The 19070-nt window shown below is 53.1% G+C and overlaps 1 long non-coding RNA gene across 1 annotated transcript in view; it reads left to right on the top strand.

Moving 5' to 3' along the window:
* LOC116741441 overlaps window positions 1–19070 on the top strand; it is a 211798-nt gene that overhangs the window by 11654 nt on the left and 181074 nt on the right. The window contains exon 2 of the long non-coding RNA XR_004346156.1: window positions 10331–10449. This is a non-coding gene — a long non-coding RNA (uncharacterized LOC116741441). The remainder of the gene's footprint in view (window positions 1–10330; window positions 10450–19070) is intronic.

Below are 19070 nucleotides of genomic sequence, written 5' to 3'. Positions count from 1 at the left end.
ATTAATTTATTGTCATTCATTCCAGCTGTCTGTGATGTAAACCTTCAGCTATAAATTTGTACCATCATCTGACACACCGTTAACTAAGGTGCTGCCCGAGCCAGAGCACATTATAAAACATTCGAATACAATTTCTGTAGGGACTTACAGCTCCCCTCTCCTTCCTTTCCTCTCTTCTCTCTTTCCCCTCCCCTCTCTTCCCCTCTCCTCCCCTCTCTTATTAATGACAAGCAATATGGAGAGGAGGCAAACACTTGAGAGTTGTGTTGGCAAAGGAATCAGGGGCAGGTAAGACTCACTCTGCCTTGTGGCCGTCCACGGAGCTCATGGGGTTTCATCCCATTTTACAGATGGGACATCAGAGGTCCAGAGAGAGCATGGGTTTGTCTAACTAAGATCACACAGCCAGCAGAGACAATGACCTCCATCCTACCCCAGTGCCTCCTTGGCAGGCAGGCTGAGTCTCTGCTCCTGAGAACTTTGGCCTGGGCGTGAGTGACCCCCCAGAATTCAGAAGAAATGTAGGAAGAGGGAATAAGATTTCTTTGAGAGGAGTTTCTGGTGGGGCAATCAGAGAAGCTTTCTGGGGATGCCGGGCAAAGAGAAGGAAAGAATGGAGGGGGATTAATCCCATGAATACTGTTTTTAAACATCATAAAGGCAGAGAGTGGCTTGTTTGGGGAGCCTAGAGGGACTGAGCTGGCAAATTGGAAAGCAGTCCCAGGGGACAGCTTGGATCCCATGAGGAGGGATGTGGTAATGGCCAGAGCTGGCTGACACTGGAGGGAGCTCCCTGTCATTGGAGGAATGCAACTGGAGGGCTTTGGGAGACATGGAACCGTGTATTCGTTTCTTATTGCTGCTGTAACAAAAGACCACAAGAGTCATGGCTTTAAAGAACACAAATCTATTAACTTATAGTTATGGAGGTCAGAACTCAAAAATGGGTCTCATTGGGCTAAAATCAAGGTGTCAGAAGGACTGCGTTTCTTCTGGAGACGTCTAGGGGAGAGTCCAATTTTTTGCCCTTTCCAGCTTTTAGAGGCCGCCCACTTTCCTTGACTCACGGCCCCTTCCTCCATCTTCAAAGCCAGTGACACCAGGCTGTGTCCCTCTAGTGATGCCATCTTGCTGGCTCTCTCTTCTGCCTCCCTCTTCCATTCTATGTACCCTTGTGACTACATCAGGCCCACCCAGATAGTCCTAGAACATCTCCCCATCTCAAGGTCAGCTGATCAGCAACCTCAATTCCATCTGCAACCTAATTCCCCTTTTCGTGTAATCAACATATTCCCAGCTTCTGGAGACTAGGATGTGGACATTTTGGGGGGTGTGATTACTCCACCTATCAGAGATGACGGGTAAGGCCTCTGAGGTCTCCGTCACCCAGAGAAATTTTCTCATCTGGAGCCAGAGGACATTGCATTTGCTTCTCTTAAGCAAGATAAGGTATGAGGTAGAAGAGAGAAGGATAGGAAAAGGAGGAAGAGAAAGCGGAGGCAGGGCTTGGGGGCAGGACAGGAGAGGAACATGGGGCAGGAGGAGGAGTAGCAAAAGAAAGAGGAGGAGGATGGAAACTTGACGTTCATCCCATGTCAGACACCTCAGCCACTCGCTATGTGGTCAGGCTGAGCGTCAGGAGACTTGAAGCCCAGTCCCAGTCCCACCATGCGACCAGGAGCCAGTCTGCTTCCCGCTCGCACTGGCTTCAGTTTCTCCCTTGGTCTTAACCACTGGACTGCCAGGGAAGTCCCAGCAGTTCATTTCTTTTTTTTGCTAAGTAGTATTCCATAGTCTGGATGTACTAGAGTTTGTTCAGCCATTCACCTCATGGAGGACATCGGGTTGTTTACAGTTTAGGACTAACACATAAAACTGCTATGAACATTTGTGTGCAAGTCTTTGTATGGACAGTTATTTCCTTTCCTTATGGGTGAGTAGGAATGGAATGGCTGGATCACATTGTAGATAGATTTTTTAAAAATAATTTTATTTTATTTTATTTTTTAATTTTTGGCTGCATTGGGCTTTATCTAGTTGAGACAAGAGGGGGCTACTCTTCATTGTGGTGCACAGGCTTCTCATTGCGGTGGCTTCTCTTGTTGTGGAGCACGGGCTCTAGGTGCGCGGGCTTCAGTGGCTGTGGCATGTGGGCTCAGTAGTCGTGGTACATGGGATTAGTTGCTCTGCGGCATGTGGGATCTTCCCGGACCAGGGCTCGAACCCCGTGTCCCTGCATTGGCAGGTGGATTCTCAAGCACTGCGCCACCAGGGAAGTCCCAGTAGGTAGACGTTTAACTTTTTTTTAAATTAAATATCTATTTTTAAAAATTTATTATTCATTTATTTACTTAATCTATTTTCGGCTGCGTCAGGTCTTAGTTGCAGCACACGGGATCTTCCTTGAGGCATGTGGGATCTTTCGTTGCAGCCCACGGGCTTCTCTCTAGTTGTGGTGTGCAGGCCCCAGGGTGCATGCGCTCAGTAGTTCTGGCACGTGGGCTTAGTTGCCCCGGGGCATGTGGGATCTTATCTCCCTGACCAGGGATTGAACCCGAGTCCCCTGCATTGTAAGGTGGATTCTTTAGCACGGGACCATCAGGGAAGTCCCAATCGGGGTCCTTTGGAGGACTGGGAGACCCTATCAAGGTGCTTGTGACCAGGAAAACCCGGCCTGATCCTGGTAACCTTGAGGGTTCGACACCCTCCACCCCAAATCACTGGGACCCTGCCTGGGTCTAGTGCCTCACCCAGGATGCTCTGCAGCAAGCCTATCCCCCCGCATGCCCTCAGCTGGCCCACAGCCGCCCCCCGACCACCTCCTCCGTCCACGCCCAGGCCCCCCTACACCCAAGACGTTGGGGTAGGTTTCCTTGCAAGACTTTCCAACCCGATTCCCAGCATTACAGCGGAGGGTGACAGCACCGCTCATAGCAGCTCTGCGGGCGGCCTGGGCGCGGGGCCGATGTGGGAGCACACGGAGGTGTGACTGTGGGGTGTCCGTGTGGGTCTGTGAGGTAGGAACGTAGCCCGCGGCTGTGCGGATGTGTGGTGTGTGGGCATCGCTGTGCCGTCTGGGAGCGTGTGTGTGTGTGTGTGTGTGTTCGTGCGTGTGGTGGGTGTGTGGGTGCTAGTGCTTCTGTGGTGCCGGGGAACGTGAGTGTGGAGATGTGTGTGTGTGTGTCTGTCTGTGGGTGTGTCTGTCCAGGAGGGTGGCTGCAGTGTGGGTGTGCGCGGGAGTGCATGTGTGTGCTGTGGTGTGTGTGTCTGTCTGGGTGTAACTGTCTGTCTGGCCGTGGGCATGTCTCTCTGGGCGGGTGGCTGCTTTGCGGGGGGGCGCGGGCTTCTCTGTGCTTGTGCAGCGTGTGGGGTGAGCGTGCGGGGCGGTGTGTGGGGGCTGCGGTGTGCGCGGGAGTGGCGGGCGGGCGGGCGCGCGGGCCGGCGGCCAGGGCGCGTCCCCGCTTCCCCGCACACAGTGGCTGGGCTGACAGCCGGGCGGAGAAGAAAACTAGACGTCAGGGAAATCAGTCAGAGACAAATCGATTCCCTTCAGAGGTGAGAAAAAGCAGATGCTGCAGCTGCTGGTGGCCCGTTCGGCTCTGAGCCACATCCCTCCCCAGCTTGAGCCCCCTCCCCCAGTGCTCTTGGCTGCCGATGTCGGCCCAACCCCCTCTGCCTTTGTTAGGGGCCCTGCGGCAGGCCTGCTGCCTGGGCTGCCTCCTCCCTTCCCCGGCAGGCAGGCAGGAGCCCCTGAGGGGCGTGAGTGTGTGTGAGAGATGGGGGGGTACAGACCTAGTTGTGGGCCTTGCCTGATGGCAGAGCCCCCTCGGGGTCTTCAGAGACGTTGGGCCAGCGACTTGGCTAAGGACATCCAGGGAACTGGAGGTGGCACTGGCCCTGAATTCAGGCCTGCTGGGTGCCAACAAAGGGGGATTTTGCCCACCTCCTGCTCCCCCACTCAGGGGCTCTTTGAGCAAAGCCCCCTTTTCCTCCCTCCATCCTGTGTTCAGGGATAGCGCAAGAGTTGCTGCCCCTGGGCAGCGCTGGTGCTGCATCCTTCCTCCCGGTGTGCGAGTCGGCCCCCGGGGGGTGGGGTGGGGTCTGGGGCTGGGGGGGGGGCCCTGACACCCTGCCTGGGTCTTGCTGTCACCTGGCTGCCCGGTGGTCCGCCCCTCCCCGCTCCAGGCCCTCCTCTCTGCCACCCTCTTTTCCACTGGGTTGTAACGCCCAGAACAAATCAGGAAACAAGGGCAAAGCCTCTTAGAAATAGACCCACCTGGAGTCAGGCTGTGTTGTTCGGTGTCCCGGGCTCTCATGGCCAGCCTCTGCAGCCACCTGTGCGGCAGACCTGCCGCGCTTTTGTTCTGGGCCAGGGCCTGGGTTTGGAAGTAAGCAAGACAAGCAGGGCCTGCCTTCAGGGAGCCTCACATCCAGCCAGGAAGACACGCCTTGACTCCAGCTGGGATGAGAAGTAGGGGGTGGGGAGAGAGGGAGGGCAGGGTCCCCAGCCATAGGCAGCCCTGGTGCCCTCGCTCCACCCCTCCTTTCCAGGAGCCCATGGGCTCCTAGCTTCAGCTCAAGCTGGTTCCTCAGCCACATTGCCCCCTGCCCCCTGCAACTGTCCACTTGCCCACCTCCTCCCCAGCGAGTGCTCTCCCAGGTCCCGCCTCTCCTCCACACTTGACCCCTGGCTAGGATGGATGGCTCTGCCAGACCCACGCTCTATCTTCCTTCCTTTTTAGGACAGTCGGCTTCGTCCAGCATGGATCCCCCACTGTTTTAGTGTGAAGCTGCTGCATTGAGCAGAGGGCGGGAGAAGTGGCTGTTCCAGGGGCTTGGTTTCTGGGATGGCTGCACCAACAGACTCCCCCCACCACAGACCCCGTCCTCTGCCCATGAGGACCCTGGTCTCTGCTCCCCACTCCTCAGGCCTGTCCTGACCAATGTCCACCTGCTGGGGCCCTCCATGGCCATCCCTAGCCACACTCGAACCCAGAGCCTGTACTGAGAAGCCTGTGTTCCCTGGCTCTCCCAGACCTGGCTGTGAGTCCTGGGCCAGGCACTAAAACCTCTCCGGACCTTGTGTTCTACCTAGCTAAAAGGATGAGGAATCAGGCCTTTTTCAGCCCCAGAGGGCCCCAGAGTGGGATCTGCTCGGAGTAACAGCTGTGTTTTTGTTACTGCTGGTCGGGAGGATGGCTCATGGAATCCTTTCCAAACCCCACCCCTGGCCTAGATTCCCAGTGGCCAGCCAGATGGGAGAGGCCATGGATTGATCTACAAACATTGATTGAACCAATTTGGGGCCAAGCCCACGGCAGACAGCACCTGGCCTAGTGCCTGGCCCATGAGATGTGTCCAAAAAATTAACAGCGGAGAGAAGGAATGGATGGAGTCGTGAGTGTGGACATTGCTGCCATGTCCCCGGCCCCCAGGAGCTTTCAGTGTCACTGGGATGCATTGGGTTTCTGACTCCAGCTCTGCTTCTGACCGCTCCTGGCCTTCCTGTTTGTCCCTCAGTAACATCGGCAGCTCTGTGACCTTGAAGATCATTTCCTGCTGGGATATTAATACCACCACTAATAATAACAGTAGCCATCGAGGCAGGAGCAAGCATACTAATATTAGCTGCACCTGTTGAGAGCCCAGCACGTGCCAGGCCCCCGCATGTGTTCTGATGTCAGTCGTCCCCTGAGCCATGAGCTGGATTTACCATCTCCATGTTGACAACAAGAGGACGGATGCTCTGCACTTGCCCAGGGTTTCAGAGCTAGGGTAGAACTCAAGGCTGTTTTGGTTGGGCTCTGAGGATGGCAAAGCACAGAGGTACTCAGCTGACCTCAAGTAAGGGAGGGCTGAATGAAAAGAGGAACATCGTGGGGGCCTGGGGTGAGCCAGTTCCCTGGGCTGCAGACAAGGCTGGACTGCGGTGTGGAGCCTCAGGAGCTGGGGCCCCATGCAGCAGAGAACCCCCCGGGGCTGCAGTGCTGGCATCACCCTCAGTGGTCCTCCTCCTTCCCAGCTCTCTGCTCTGTCTGTCCCACGCCAACTCCCACGTTCCCTTCTTCCTCTCTGTGTGTCTGTGCTGGACCCCTGCTCCTCACGGATGTGGCTGCCTGGCAGCTCCACTCTCCACTGGGCCTCTGTCCACACCTCCTTTCAGGCCCTCTCCCCCAGCTGCCTGCCCAATTCACTCCTTATTTCCCAGTTCAAGGTCGGCTTCCTACCCTGCCAGGTCCCCTGCCCCAGCTGCCCGTTGTCAGGCCCCAGCTCTCATGCAGTCAGTGGCGGTTGGATGGGCACTTTCCGTTCACCCAGAGGGTCTCAAACTTGGTCTCAGGACCTATTATGCTCTTAGAAATTACTGAGGACCCAAAAGAGTTTTTGTTTATGGGGTTGTGTCTATTGATATTTACCACATTCGAAATGAAACTGAGAAATCATAAAATATTTATTCTTGAAGAACAACGAGAATAACTCATTACATATCAATCATTAACGTATTTTTCAGGACAAATAACTATTTTCTAAAATGAAAAAATTTAAGAGTGGTACCACTGTATGTTTTCACAGTTCTCTTTAATGGTTTACTGGGACTTCCCTGGTAGCGCAGTGGATAAGACTCTGCTCTCCCAATGCAGGGGGCCTGTGTTTGATCCCTGGTCAGGGAACTAGATCCCATATGCCTGCTGCAACTAAGGGTTCGCATGCCACAACTAAGGGTTCGTATGCCACAACTAAGAGTTCGCATGCCGCAACTAAGAGTTCTCATGCTACAACTAAGGAGCCTGCCCACTGCAACTAAGACCTGGCGCGACCAAAATAAATAAATAAATAAATATTTTTAAAAAATGGTTCACTTAAGAGAAGATGGTTGGGTTCTCATGTCTGCTTCTGCATTCAATCTGTTGAAGCCTCTGGAAAACTCTACTGTAGGTTTGCAAAAGGAAGAGGGTAAATAAGGCAAGCAACACCTTCCGACCTTGCAGAGCCTCTGAAAGAATAGGTGTCTTAGATCGTTCCTGATATGACCCCTGCACGGGCTCCTCAACCTGACAAATGCCGCAGGAACCCAGCAGTCAGCCACAGGCCGAACACCAGGCCCAAGAGCTCAGTCCTGAGAGCTGTGAGCTGGAGCAGTGGGAACTAGGAGAGCGAGTGGGCCGAGAGCAGCTTCCTGGAAGACATATAAGGTGAATGGAGCCACGGCAGATGGGCATCTTTCGAGAGGCAGAGGGGAGAGGGGGTTTTCTGGGCCCTGGGAAATGATTGGGCACATCTTCAAAGTGGAACAGAGAGGCATGTGGCCAAGGCTGGCTGAGACCTTAAGGGCCCTGAGCTCTGAGAAGACGCTTGTTCCCACCCTGCATAACTCAGGATAAAGTTTACTTTCCATAGCAACACTAAGCTTCCTTGTATGTTGAAATTAAATTAGCCCCTTTCTAGTTTCTGGATTGCAAAACTGGATAAGTGCACAGAGGCAGAACTTGTCTCATTTGGGGAGCTGTGTTGTGTTAGAGCCCGCGCCGTGGGCTCGCTCTACCTCGTGGGTCATGTATGGGCACTCGGAGTAGGTGATGGGCAGGGTGGGTGGGGATGAGGGACTTAGAAAGGCCCGCCAGCGCTCCCAGAGCACCCAGTGATTCCAGGCACCCGCTGCTGAGGGAGGGTCTGAGCAGCCTAGCCTGCAATCGGTGGAAGGGGGGGCCGTGGTAGAAGCCCTGGAATCCCCAAATCTGGGGCGGGGTGGGAACAGTCATCCCCATGGCTACTGACCTTTCTACTTCCTTGTGAGGTGGTGGACCCTGGAGAGTTGGGGGGAGGAGTACTCTGGAGGGAATGACCCCCACCCAGCAGAGACTGGGAGGAAGTGGGGCTTGGTTAGGGCAGAGGTCTCGGGGCCATGTGATGGTCTGTGGAACACCAGCTCTGAACCCGAGCTCTGCCACTTACTCCAGGCCTCAGTTTCCTCATCTGTAAAGCAGGGATGAGGACATCCAGCTCACGTGGTTGTCTGGAGGTGACACGAGAAGGTGAAGGTGAAATGAGATAAAAGGGATAGAGCAGGCGGTGCAAAGAATTGGGCCAGCTCCATGAGGCACGAGCTTCCTTTCACTTCTGTTCGGTGCTATAATCAGATCCTGGTTCACAGGAGTTGCTCTATAGATACCTGTTGAATGAAAGAATTAATAAATGAATGCAATGGTGGCTCCGTTAATGCCAGTTCCTTCCCTAGGCAAGGCCTAGGCCAGCCACCCCAGGCGGGGAAGCTAAGACCTAGAGAGGGGAAGAGCCTTGTCTAAGGTGGTGCAGCAAGTTGGCGCGTGAGCTGAATCCTGGCCGGAGGCTCTGCTGCCATCAGCCACGCGAGGAAGGGTGTCTGTGGGAGGGTCTGGGTCCTCCTCTGTGGCACGTGCTTGCGTGCACGTGTGTGCCTGTGTGAGTGTGCACGTAAGCAAGCATGTGTGTGTGTGTGTGTGTGTGTGTGTCTAGGAAGCCAGGAGACTCAATTCCCTCCTTTCCGGGGTTCTTCCCTCCTGCAGGGAGGCCTGTCGTGGGCGGCTCTTCTGCGTGGCCTCTGCACACCTCACCTATTTTTTTTTTTTTTTTCACCTCACCTATTTAATGGGATTTTTGTGCAGCCTGAACTCCCTGCAGGGAGGTGTTCTCATTCTGGACGTAAGCCCTGTCGGCAACGATGCCATCACAGCTTTGAAGAGAGCCCAGGCCGGCTGCTCCAATGTGGGATGGAGACGGGAGCAGAATATTGGAAGAGGTGGGAGGTGGTGGTGGTATCACATTGCCCTTTGCGTCCCAGGGCTGAGAGGGGCAGCTTTCTCCTCCCTCCTGCAGAAATGCCCCAAACCAGGGACGCCACCCTGGACACCGGCTTGGCATCCAAAGAGTGTTGAAGTCGGTGGCTCTGCTCCGCTCCAGTCCTTCTCAAAGCATGACCCAAGGAACAGCAGCAACAGCATCAGCCGGCAGCTGGTTAGAAATGCAGAGTCTGGGCCCCACCTCACACCCACAGCGTCCAAATCCCTGGAGGTGGGACCCAGGAATCTGCATTTTACAAGCATCCTCCTTGGATGCTTATAAAAGTTTAAAAATCACTGCTTTACACATTTGCTCAGCAAAAATATGACATCCAGCAAGGCTGGGATTAAAAGAGGGTGGGTGTTTCCTGGTTAGACTTAGAAACTTATTGAAACTGTTCGGTTGTCTGTTTGTTGGTCTCTCCATCCATCCATCAGCCCATTTTTTATCTGGTAGACATTCAGTTGCACCTAGAAGTTGAAATGGGCAAGGTTGCCCCCACCCTGCCCCCTCCAGCTTGCAGTGAAGCTCTGAGGAAGTGGGCTTCTGTCGCCTTGATTCTCCAGGCGGTCCAGTGCTTCTGTGGGACAGTTGCTTGTTTGAATCTGAGCCTACTGAAGCCACCCTAATGCAAAGTGTACAAGAGGGAAGGGGGCGGACATGACTTTTATTTGGCATCTATCGTGCGCTGGGCATTTCACCCTCCCAAACTCCCTGCCCCCTGGGTAGTATTATTCTCATTTTACAGAGGAGGAAACTGAGGCTCAGAGAGGTGAAGGGACTTAACTAAGACTGCAGAACCTGAGATATGATAGAGTCAGAATGTGAACCCAGTTCCTCCTGCCACCAGAAGCTGGGCCCTTTCTTCTGTTCCATGTTGCCAGGATCTTGGAGGACCTAAGAATCAACAGCTAGAAGCTGAAGGGCAGTCTGATTTGGGATGTGCTTCTAACTGTCTGGAGGTCAGCCAGCTGCCTGTAAGGTAGTGAGCTCCTCATCACTGGAGCTGTGCAAGCAGAGACCAGGAAATCTGGTGGCCATGGTGGTGGTCGTGTGTGTGTGTGTGTGTGTGTGTGTGTGTGTGTGTATGTGTGTGTATATAGGGCAGGATTGAGACCGGGAACTTTGAGGGCCTTCTGTCCTTCTAGGGAGGCCTGCTCAGGCCTGCTCTGGGGTCAATGTCCCCATGGATGGAGGCTCTGCCGCCAGCTGCTCATTATCCGTGACTCCTCTAAGGGGACCCTGCCAGATCCCAACAGGAAACCTGTCGAGAAAGCTGTAATTAGAGCCGGGAGCCACAGGCCCGAGAGGTGCCTGTTGTAGCTTCCAGTGCAGACATGCTACCCTGGTGAAGTCCCTGGGCAAGAACCCCGTGAGTCAGGCACTCAGATCCTCTCCCTGCATGTGACAACCCCCCCACCCACCCAATTCTCCCTGGAAGGAGACCAGTGTTCCCTGGGAGCCTACTTGGTGTCTGGGTCTCACATATGTTCTCTCTTCCATTCCTCCCCAGAAACCTGGAAGCGAGGCAGCGTTCACCATGATGCAGTGAGGAGCCCAAGGCCCTGAGAGGTCATATGACTCACTCAAGGTCATCCTGCCGTAGCAGAGATGCGATGAAGCCCTGCCTTTGTGAGTACCTGGTCTAACCTTGTCATCATTCTGGGGGAGGCTTCGAGTCAAAGGTGGGGTGCAAGAGCCCAGTAGCACAGGTAGAGGAGGCCTAGATGGTCCTGGCTGGGTCCTGGGTCCGTCCTGACTGAATGTGACTTCCTTCAGCTTCTGTGAATCTGCCACAGAGGGGTGGGTCCCTGCCATGCTCCCCTATCAGGCTGCTGGGCCACCTATGGCGACTGTGGTGGTTTAAAAACATGGCCACAAATTCTTCAACACTCCTCCTATTGAGCAATAACCTCTATGTCCCCTCCCCTTTAGTCTGGGCAGATTTGTGACTGCTTCACGCCACAGAGAATGGCAGAAGTGATGCTAAGTCAGTAAAGACCATGCAGCTTTCCTTTCGTTCGCTGGAGCTCATTTGCTCCTGGAGCCCTGAACCACCATGTAAGAAACAAGAATCACTGAGCTGAGGCTGCCATGTTGTGAGGAAGCCCGAGTCACATGGACAGTCCGTGTCTAGGCGCCCTGGTTAACAGTCCCAGCTGAGCCCAGCCATCTAGCCTCTCCAGCTGTTTGCGTTTTCCCAGCTGAGGCGTCAGACATCATGGAGCAGAGACCAATCATCCCTGCTATGCTCTGTCTGAACCCCTGGCCCATAGAATCTGGAAGCAGGGTAAATTGTTTTGTGCCATGTTTTCAGGTGATTTGTTACGCGGCGATAGATAACCAGTACAGCTATGCCAGCTGGGACGTACCACGCAGTCATCTCAGAGGTCCCAACCAGACCATCTTTTCCTCATGGCCCCTGAGCAGCTGGCTGGGCTCACACTCTCCATGCAAATCATTGCTCCAGGGGAAAGGTACAGGATTGGTGGTGGGTGTGGGGGGGGCTCTGTATCTCCTGGGGGTTGCATCTGCTCGGCTTCCTCCGCCCACTCCTTTCTCAGAAATAAGTTCCCAAATCTGGATCTGCCTCAGGCCCTCTTGTGTGTGATTAAGAGTCCTAATCCCCACTTTACCTCTTCTTAGCTCTGATGTCTTGGGCAAGCTACTTAACTCAGTTTCTTTAGTCTGTAAGATGGGGGTGATGATTACGTTCGTCAGAGGGTTATTGTCAGCAGTGCCGTGCACATAGCAAGCACGCTGATTGGTGTGGCTCATTATTATCCTTGAAGTCACCCTCTTCCTGGGCCCTTGTGCCATCTCCAGGTGCACAGGACTTTACAGTTTACAAGGTACCCTCTAGTTCCCCCAGCAACTCTGTGGGGCAGGTCAGTATTATTGCCATTGAACAGATGAGAAAACTGCAAATCTCGGATGTGGCTCGTGTCCATGGCCTCAGATATAGGCCCTTTGTCCTCCTCTTGTCGAGCTTCTTCTGGAATTTTCCTCTTTGTTCCCCCCTAGGGCTCCTGGCTGACTTGCCTGGTCTTCTCTTTACTTTTGCTCTCTCCTGCCTCTGGACTTCTGGACTTCTCAGCCTGTGTGGCTTTGGATAACTTCCCCTTTCTGTGTCTCAGTTTCCCCCTCCATAAGATGAGGGAGTTGGGCTGGCTGATATCGAAGGGCACTTTCAGCTCTAAAACAATCGAGTTTGTTTTCATATCCAGGAGTGGCTTGTTCTCAGGACTGTCTGCTGCTTCTCTCCGAGCTGAGTCTGTCTTGACTGAACAAACCAAGAGGGCCTGATATCCGTGATTCCTGGGCAGCAGGGCCAAGCTCTGAGAATGGGGGAAGGGGCAGCACCCATGAGTTGGAAGGACCCAGAGAGGATGCTGGGGCATTTGTTCCCAGCTTGGCCACACTTGTAGTTCTGCCTGAGATTGATCCTGGCAGTGGCTGGGTGAGGGACCCAACCCAACCAGGCCTGGCCTCTGGGGCCCCTCCTAAGGCTGTTCTCAGTGGCGTCTCTGGGCAATGATGGGTTCTTTGGCATGCTGATTTCTGGTGGTTTAGCCATTGCTTCTTCACCTGCCAGGTATTTCCCAGGCCCACCTCATGCCTCACTTCCTCCAGGCAGTCTTCCCTGATGTGCAGCATTAGACCTTTTCTCTGTCCTCCCATAGTGACCTGGGCTTCCCATCAGGACCCTTGTTGAATTGTGGTCTGTAACTGCCTGTCTACTTACAGATTCTCCTCCAAGACCTTGAGCCCTAGGAGGCCAGGGTTCATGTCTGTCCTGCTCACCTCTGCTTCTCTAATGCCCTATACAATGCTGGCATTACTTAGGTGCTCAGTAAGTATAGGTGGCGAGAAAGAATTTTAGATAAATAGCAACCAATGCTATTAGCAGTAATAGTAATAATGCTCCCTGCTTAAAATATCCCAGCCTCATCTGCCAGTACCTTAAGCTAGGCCAGGAGAGGATGGCTTCCATAGCATATTAGTTTGGTCCCTGTAGGACTACTTCTCTTGAATTGTCTCTTTGTATGATGTCACTCCCCAGAAAACATCTCCATGAGATTTGTTTCGCGTCTATTCATAGAATTTTATAATGAAGACTGCCAGGAAATATTCCTGCTCTATAATCAGAAGCAGTTATGATTTCCCTAAATATCAGGCTTTATTTATATATTTATATTTTATTTCATGGAATCGTGTAACTGAGCAGGTTTCTCCTTTTGCAGTTGCTACCAGGAAGCTCAGATCGATAATCTGGATCCTCTGAAACAATGCTTAGAACTTTGTAGTCCTCGTTTCTGAGCCAGTCATATTTCTGTCTCATTTAATGTCCTTTCCTCTGTTTTGCCTCTGTACTTTCTTATCAATTTCTAATTTATGTTTTATTGCAGTACTTTAGGTAGCCTTGTAAATCCCTTATGGGTTTGTGTATGTTTTAAATCATTTTTCTTGGAACAAGGCAAGATATAACCAAGTGCATACACATGGTACTTCTGAGCACATTGACCCCAGACTGACCCAGGATTCAGTTACAGGCTGAAGAGTGCTGGTGCTGGGTCTGCTCTTGGCCACACAGGCCTGTCTCCCTCCGGGCTCTGGCCACGTGGACTCCTGGCAGCCTGGTCCATGCTCTGTGGGCTGTGGTCTGCCAGACCTTGTATGGGGTGGATGTCCCCTGACAAGAACAGGGCTTCTTCCTGAGCAGGTGGCCTCACTGCCCTGCTGCTGCTTCCTGACCAGCCTCATCTCTGTGGTTCCCCACCCCCTGCCTCATCCCCCTTCTGTGATGATGCTTAATTCTGCTCCTGAGAAACTGCCTTGGCTGCCTTCACAGCTAAGACTCGACCTTGTCCCTTGGATGTAGCCTGATTCCAGTTGCCACGGGCAATCACACTCACCATCAGCCAGGCCAGGGCGACTGACCTCCAGACCATGAGAACACACCCTGGACAGCTTGAGTCAGCACCAGGGGTGGGGGAGCTAATCGTAAATAGGCATAACGTTAAGTGTTATCATTTTATCTTTGGAGATGAGCATTTACCCCCAGAGGTAGCAAAGGAGGGTAGTATGAACCCGTTTGACAAATGGAGAAACTGAGGTTCAAAAGGTTGTGATTTTCCCAAGGTCACACGGGAAGTCAAAGGACCAGAGGGCTTTGCCTTCCAGACTGGGGCTGGGTCCACTCTACCTCCTTTCATTGCCGAGCCAGGGGCCTGAGTCTCCAGTGGAGATTGGGCTGAGGGGGTCTCCAATCACTCACTCCCTGGCAAGGAGACCCTCTGAGGGTCACAGTCCTCTGAGAACCCCATTCCCAGCCAGAGCCATCAATTGCCAACAGGGCGTAGGGCCTGCGAAGTTCCCTGCATTTCCTCCGCAGAGCTGCCTGGTTGTGGAGGTTCAGCCCACGTGATCTGACGATCTGCCTGCTGGGTGCAGAAACGAGGAAGGGGAGGTGGGAGGAGGTGTGTGGGGTGCTGAGGCCTCTGCCTCAGGAAGCTTCATTTTGGTCTCTGCCAGAATTCAGAGCCCGGCCGTCTGATCGAGTGAGGCTGCCACACGTTTTCCCTAGAGCCGTACCCTCTATCCTTTTGACGAGGCTGTAGTGTTCAGAGCCGGGCATTTTGGAAGTAGGGGAGCCGGGGAATTGTAAGTCTCCTATATGGACATCAAGACAGCTGGTGTGGGCCCTCCTTCTCTGAGTGACTGCAAACAGGTCCCTTGACTCTGGGGGTCTGAGTTTTGTCATATGTTAAATGGGATCCGGAGTCTTTGCCCACCTCTCTCTCAGCGGTGTTGTGATAACCAGAACCTATTTGTTCTAGAATGTTTCCCCACCTCACATTTGAGATGCTGTGCAGAAGCAGTTCCCCAGGGGACTCTGTGTACCTCCTTGCCGCCCACTCGCGTTGCTGGAGGAAACAAAACCCCTCCAAAAAACAAAAGACATCAGCGCATCAGTATGCATGGAGTGGATGGTGGTGTTTGGATTCTCTTCCGTATAAGAGCTGTATTCATGCAACGAGAATTTGTTAAGGTTTTGTTCAGTTTACAAATATTTGTCGAGTTCCTGCTTCGTGCTCAGCCCTCTGCTCTATGTTGGAGCTGAAGAGGTGATAAAGCACTCTGGAGGTGGGCATGTGGGGAGAGCCGGACCTGGCTCTGAGTCCTGGCTCTGGTCCCCACCTCCTCGGTGACCTTGGGCAATTCACTTCACCTCTCTGAGCTTGTCCCCTCTGTGAGCTGGAGATAATGCTAGCCACCTTCCTCATAATGTTGCAAGGATCAAGTGAGGAAACGCGATGTTCTTGTTAGCAGTGACTGAAACACCAAGTGTGGTTATTGTTTTATCGGGAGTGTTGGGAAGACATGGGTCCTGCTCCCGTGGCAGCATGGTTAAGGAAGTTATTAGTTATGGTAACGGGAGATTTGGGCTGGGGGGAGCGGACATAAGATGCTGTGGACGCACAGGGGAGCCGGGAGGATTTGTGGCCTTGGTGATGATTTCCTAGCAAGCAGCTGTGAGCCCTGCCCAGGACTGCAGATGGAAGGCACACATGGGATTTAGAACAGACCCTTCTACATTCCTGGGGAGACAAATCTTGTGTATGCTAGCTCTCTTACTCAGATGCTGCCCTCAAATTATCCTGTTGGCATTTTCAGGAAAATTACAACCATGTGCATCTTGGAACAGGGTTCAGGGGAGGGGGAGGGTGGTAGTGGTGGTGGGTGACTTAGTTGGGCTGGCTGCTATAACGAATACCACACACTGGTGGCTTAAACAGCAAACATTTATTTCGCACAGTTCTAGAGGCTGGAAGGCCAAGATCAGGGTGCTGGCTGATTCCGTGTCTGGTGAGAGCCAACTGCCTATTTTGCTCTTTCCACACATGGCAGAGACCATTTCTCTAGTGCTTCGTCTTATAAGGGCACTAATTTCATCAAGAGGGTTCCACCCTCATGACCTAATTCTCTTTCAAAGGCCTTACCTCCAAATACCATCACTTTGGGGGTTAAGGCTTCAACATATGATGTTTAGGGGGACACAAACATGCAGCCCATGGCAGAGGGTTAATTCTTTGAAGGTGTCATGGTACTGGTAGTGTTGGCTGTGTGGTGAGGAGAGAGTTCCAGGTGAGGGGAGGGCAAGGGGTGTGCAGGTGCCTGGTATGTGTAGGGCTGAGTGAGGAGGCCTGTCCCTGCAGGCCCTCCTGCCACCCGTTTCTTTCCCCTGCCAAGTCAGAGTATGCAGCGGGTCCACTGGTCAAGGACGGAGTGCCCAGGTAGTGGGGGTGCTTTGGTTCTCTGGCAGCGCGGGCAGGGCTGAGTCGGAATGGGGCGTGGGGAACACAGGTTCGAGACGCAAAAGGCTACTGAGGCAGCTGGGGCAATTCTTCAGGTTAGTGGAACTAACTTTTGGTGTAAGAATGGGTTTTCAGATTCTGCCAGGTTGGATGGGTCCTCAAAGCCCTGCCCTATGTGAGGCATCTGTGCTGCTGGGTTTTCTCCATTTCCCCCTCACATTCCTTTTCCACCCTTCTCCTCCCTGTTCTGTGCTCTGGGAACATGGTCCCTATGGACCAAAGCAAACAATTGACATAACTAACTACTCCAAACATTGTGGCCTAAAACACCCACCATTTGATTATGTTCATTGATTCCATTAGTTGGGAATTTGGAAAGTACACAGTAGGGACAGCTTGTCTCCACCCGCACAGTGTCTGGGACCTCGGGCTGGAAGCCTCTAAGGCTGGGGATAGAATTATCTGAAATCTCACTCACCTGTGTGACAATTGATACTGACTGTGGCCCGGGACCTCCGATGTGGTAGTCCACAGAAAAATCTGTGTGTGGCCTCTCCACGTGGCTGCTTGGGCTCCCTCACAGCACGGTGGCTCACTTCAAAGCGTGAGCATCCCAAAGAGAACCAGGTGGAAGCTGCATCGCTTTTTAGGACCTAACGGATATCACATAGTGTCACTTCTGCTGTAATCACAGCTGTGTCCAGATTCATGGAGTGTTAAAGTCCTACTATAAGAAGAGTGTGTGCGAGGGGACCTATTGAAGCAGCCATTTGGAAAACGGCATCTGCCTCAGGATAAGTCAGCAGGAGATCAGATTCGTTGATTCACTTACTCTCTGGTTCCATCCACAAACATTCCGGAGCTTCCTCCCGGCTGGACCGTGGGTCAGTAATAACTGTGTTCCTCTAGCAAACGCCACAGCTCCTCTTGGTCTGTCTTCTCCTTCATGGCAGCTCCCAGCCTACAGGTGTTTCTGGAATCATTCTAGGGGTGGCCGCAGCTCCCACTGTCGCTAACCCTGGGGTGCTTCACCAGTCCTTTATGCTTTCCTTTAACCCTGCTTACACTTTTAAGAAGCCCCTTCATTAAACTCTCTTCAGTCGCCCTCTTGAGTGAACATTCCTGCCAGAACTGTCACCGATGCACCGTATGTCATAGCAGGAAGCTGAGGCTCAGAATGCCTCCCACGGTGAGTGCCAGGAGGGCAGAACTTGAGCCCTGAACTCCTATCCTTTTCCAGGCACCTCTCTTCCTTTTTCAGGCACCTCTAGTGATGTGTAGTAAGGGAGAGCTCATCTAAGCAGCAGGGCCAGACGAGCCCTGGAGCCCCGTTCCGCTGGGGCCCTCGAGCACCCCATCTTTGCCTGCTGGGCTCAGCTCGAGGCCTGGTGTAGCCTTGTTTGTGACATCCCCAGGCTGGGGGAGTCCCGAGGCCCCGCCAAGCCCCTGGCCCTCCCTGGGTCAACTAGTAACAGAGGGCCCAGCAGGGTGAGAGACGTGTTCTCCCAGGTGCTCACAGGCACTGGGGCGTCAGGGCCAGGAAGGAAATTGTGTCACAGCTGGACACCCAAGCCAGGGAAGAGAAGGGGCTTGCTCGTGGTTACAGGGCGAGAATTCCCAGCCTAGTGCCAGCCTTGCACACCCTCCAGTCTAGGTCCCTAGAGTTTTTAAAGAGCTTTCATTCCTCACTAGATGAGTGATATCAGCAGCGTTGTTGATGATGATGATGGTGATGATGTTGACGATGGTGATGGTGACAGCAAGTTTGCTGAGTAATTCCCACGAGCCGGGCACTTGACCTACATCATCTCATTTAAACTTCCTCCTTTTTAAGAGGACACGACATTCCTGGGGCCCCTCCTCTCAGGACTGTGCAAGTTCAGGGGCTCCTGGGGTGAGCTCCTCTCTCACTGCTGTGCCCCTGCTCACAACATCTCTGTAAAGCAGGTCGTGTCTCAAATGATGGCATCATACTGCAGGGCAACGTGACTTGCTCCGGGTCTCACCATTAGTAGGAGGCAGAGCTGGGATTTGAACCAGGCTCTGTCTGACTCTAAGCCCATGTTTTCATTATGTCCTTCCCACCCAGGAATGAACAGACTTGAACAGATCAGGTGACTTGCCTCGGGCCACAGTGGTGTGGGGACAGGGATGCCCTTGAGCCCAGGTCTTCTTTCTCATCAATGCCTTCGTGTGAGCGAGAGTCTGAATTTTCTCTTGGAAGTCCTACTGGTGCCACCTCAGGCTGGGGGGCATTTAAAGGAAGATGAGGGGTGTAGGGCAATACCATGAAGGTGTCAGTTCCTTGAGGACAGGGCTCTTCTGTCTTAGTCACACCCCAACTCCCCAGCTCAGAGCCTGGGTACAGCCTAGGGTACTGACACTGGGGCAGTTTGTTGACTGAATCAGTGAAAGAATGAATGAGTGAATGAGTGAGCCCTGAAGAGGAGAGGTGACCCAGTTAGGAGGCCAGCGACTAATGGTCCTGGGGGCAGATGACTGCCTTTCACCTGGATGGCTTCCTGGTTATTTATTCCGGGGAAAATAATAAAAATACCAATCTGATGATGAAGCAAAGCTGTGTGCTAATTCTATTCCCAGATCAAATCACAGTGCGGGGAATGCGTTATCATCAGCGTACTTACCTTGGGGGAACAGAGACAGAGAGTTTTATTAAATGAGACAATCTCCCTAAAAGGAAGCCTTACATTGGACTTTGGGCCTTAAATAATATTTGAGTCAAGAGCTGACAGACATTTTGCATGTGATATTGGGGAGCAAACCGTCTCGGAGTGCGTGGCTTTAGTGGTGGTCACTGGACTGGAGTGACCAAGCAGTGGCAGGTGAAGCATCTCCCGGGCCCAGGGGCCACTAGACAAAGCAGTTCAGGCCCCACTTTTCTCTCAGGCCGGCAGGTGCCTCCTTCCTGGTGAC

This window comes from Phocoena sinus, chromosome 16 (genome assembly GCF_008692025.1).
Source record: "Phocoena sinus isolate mPhoSin1 chromosome 16, mPhoSin1.pri, whole genome shotgun sequence".
Lineage (NCBI taxonomy): Eukaryota > Metazoa > Chordata > Mammalia > Artiodactyla > Phocoenidae > Phocoena > Phocoena sinus.
This window is presented reverse-complemented; position numbering and strand designations above follow the sequence as displayed.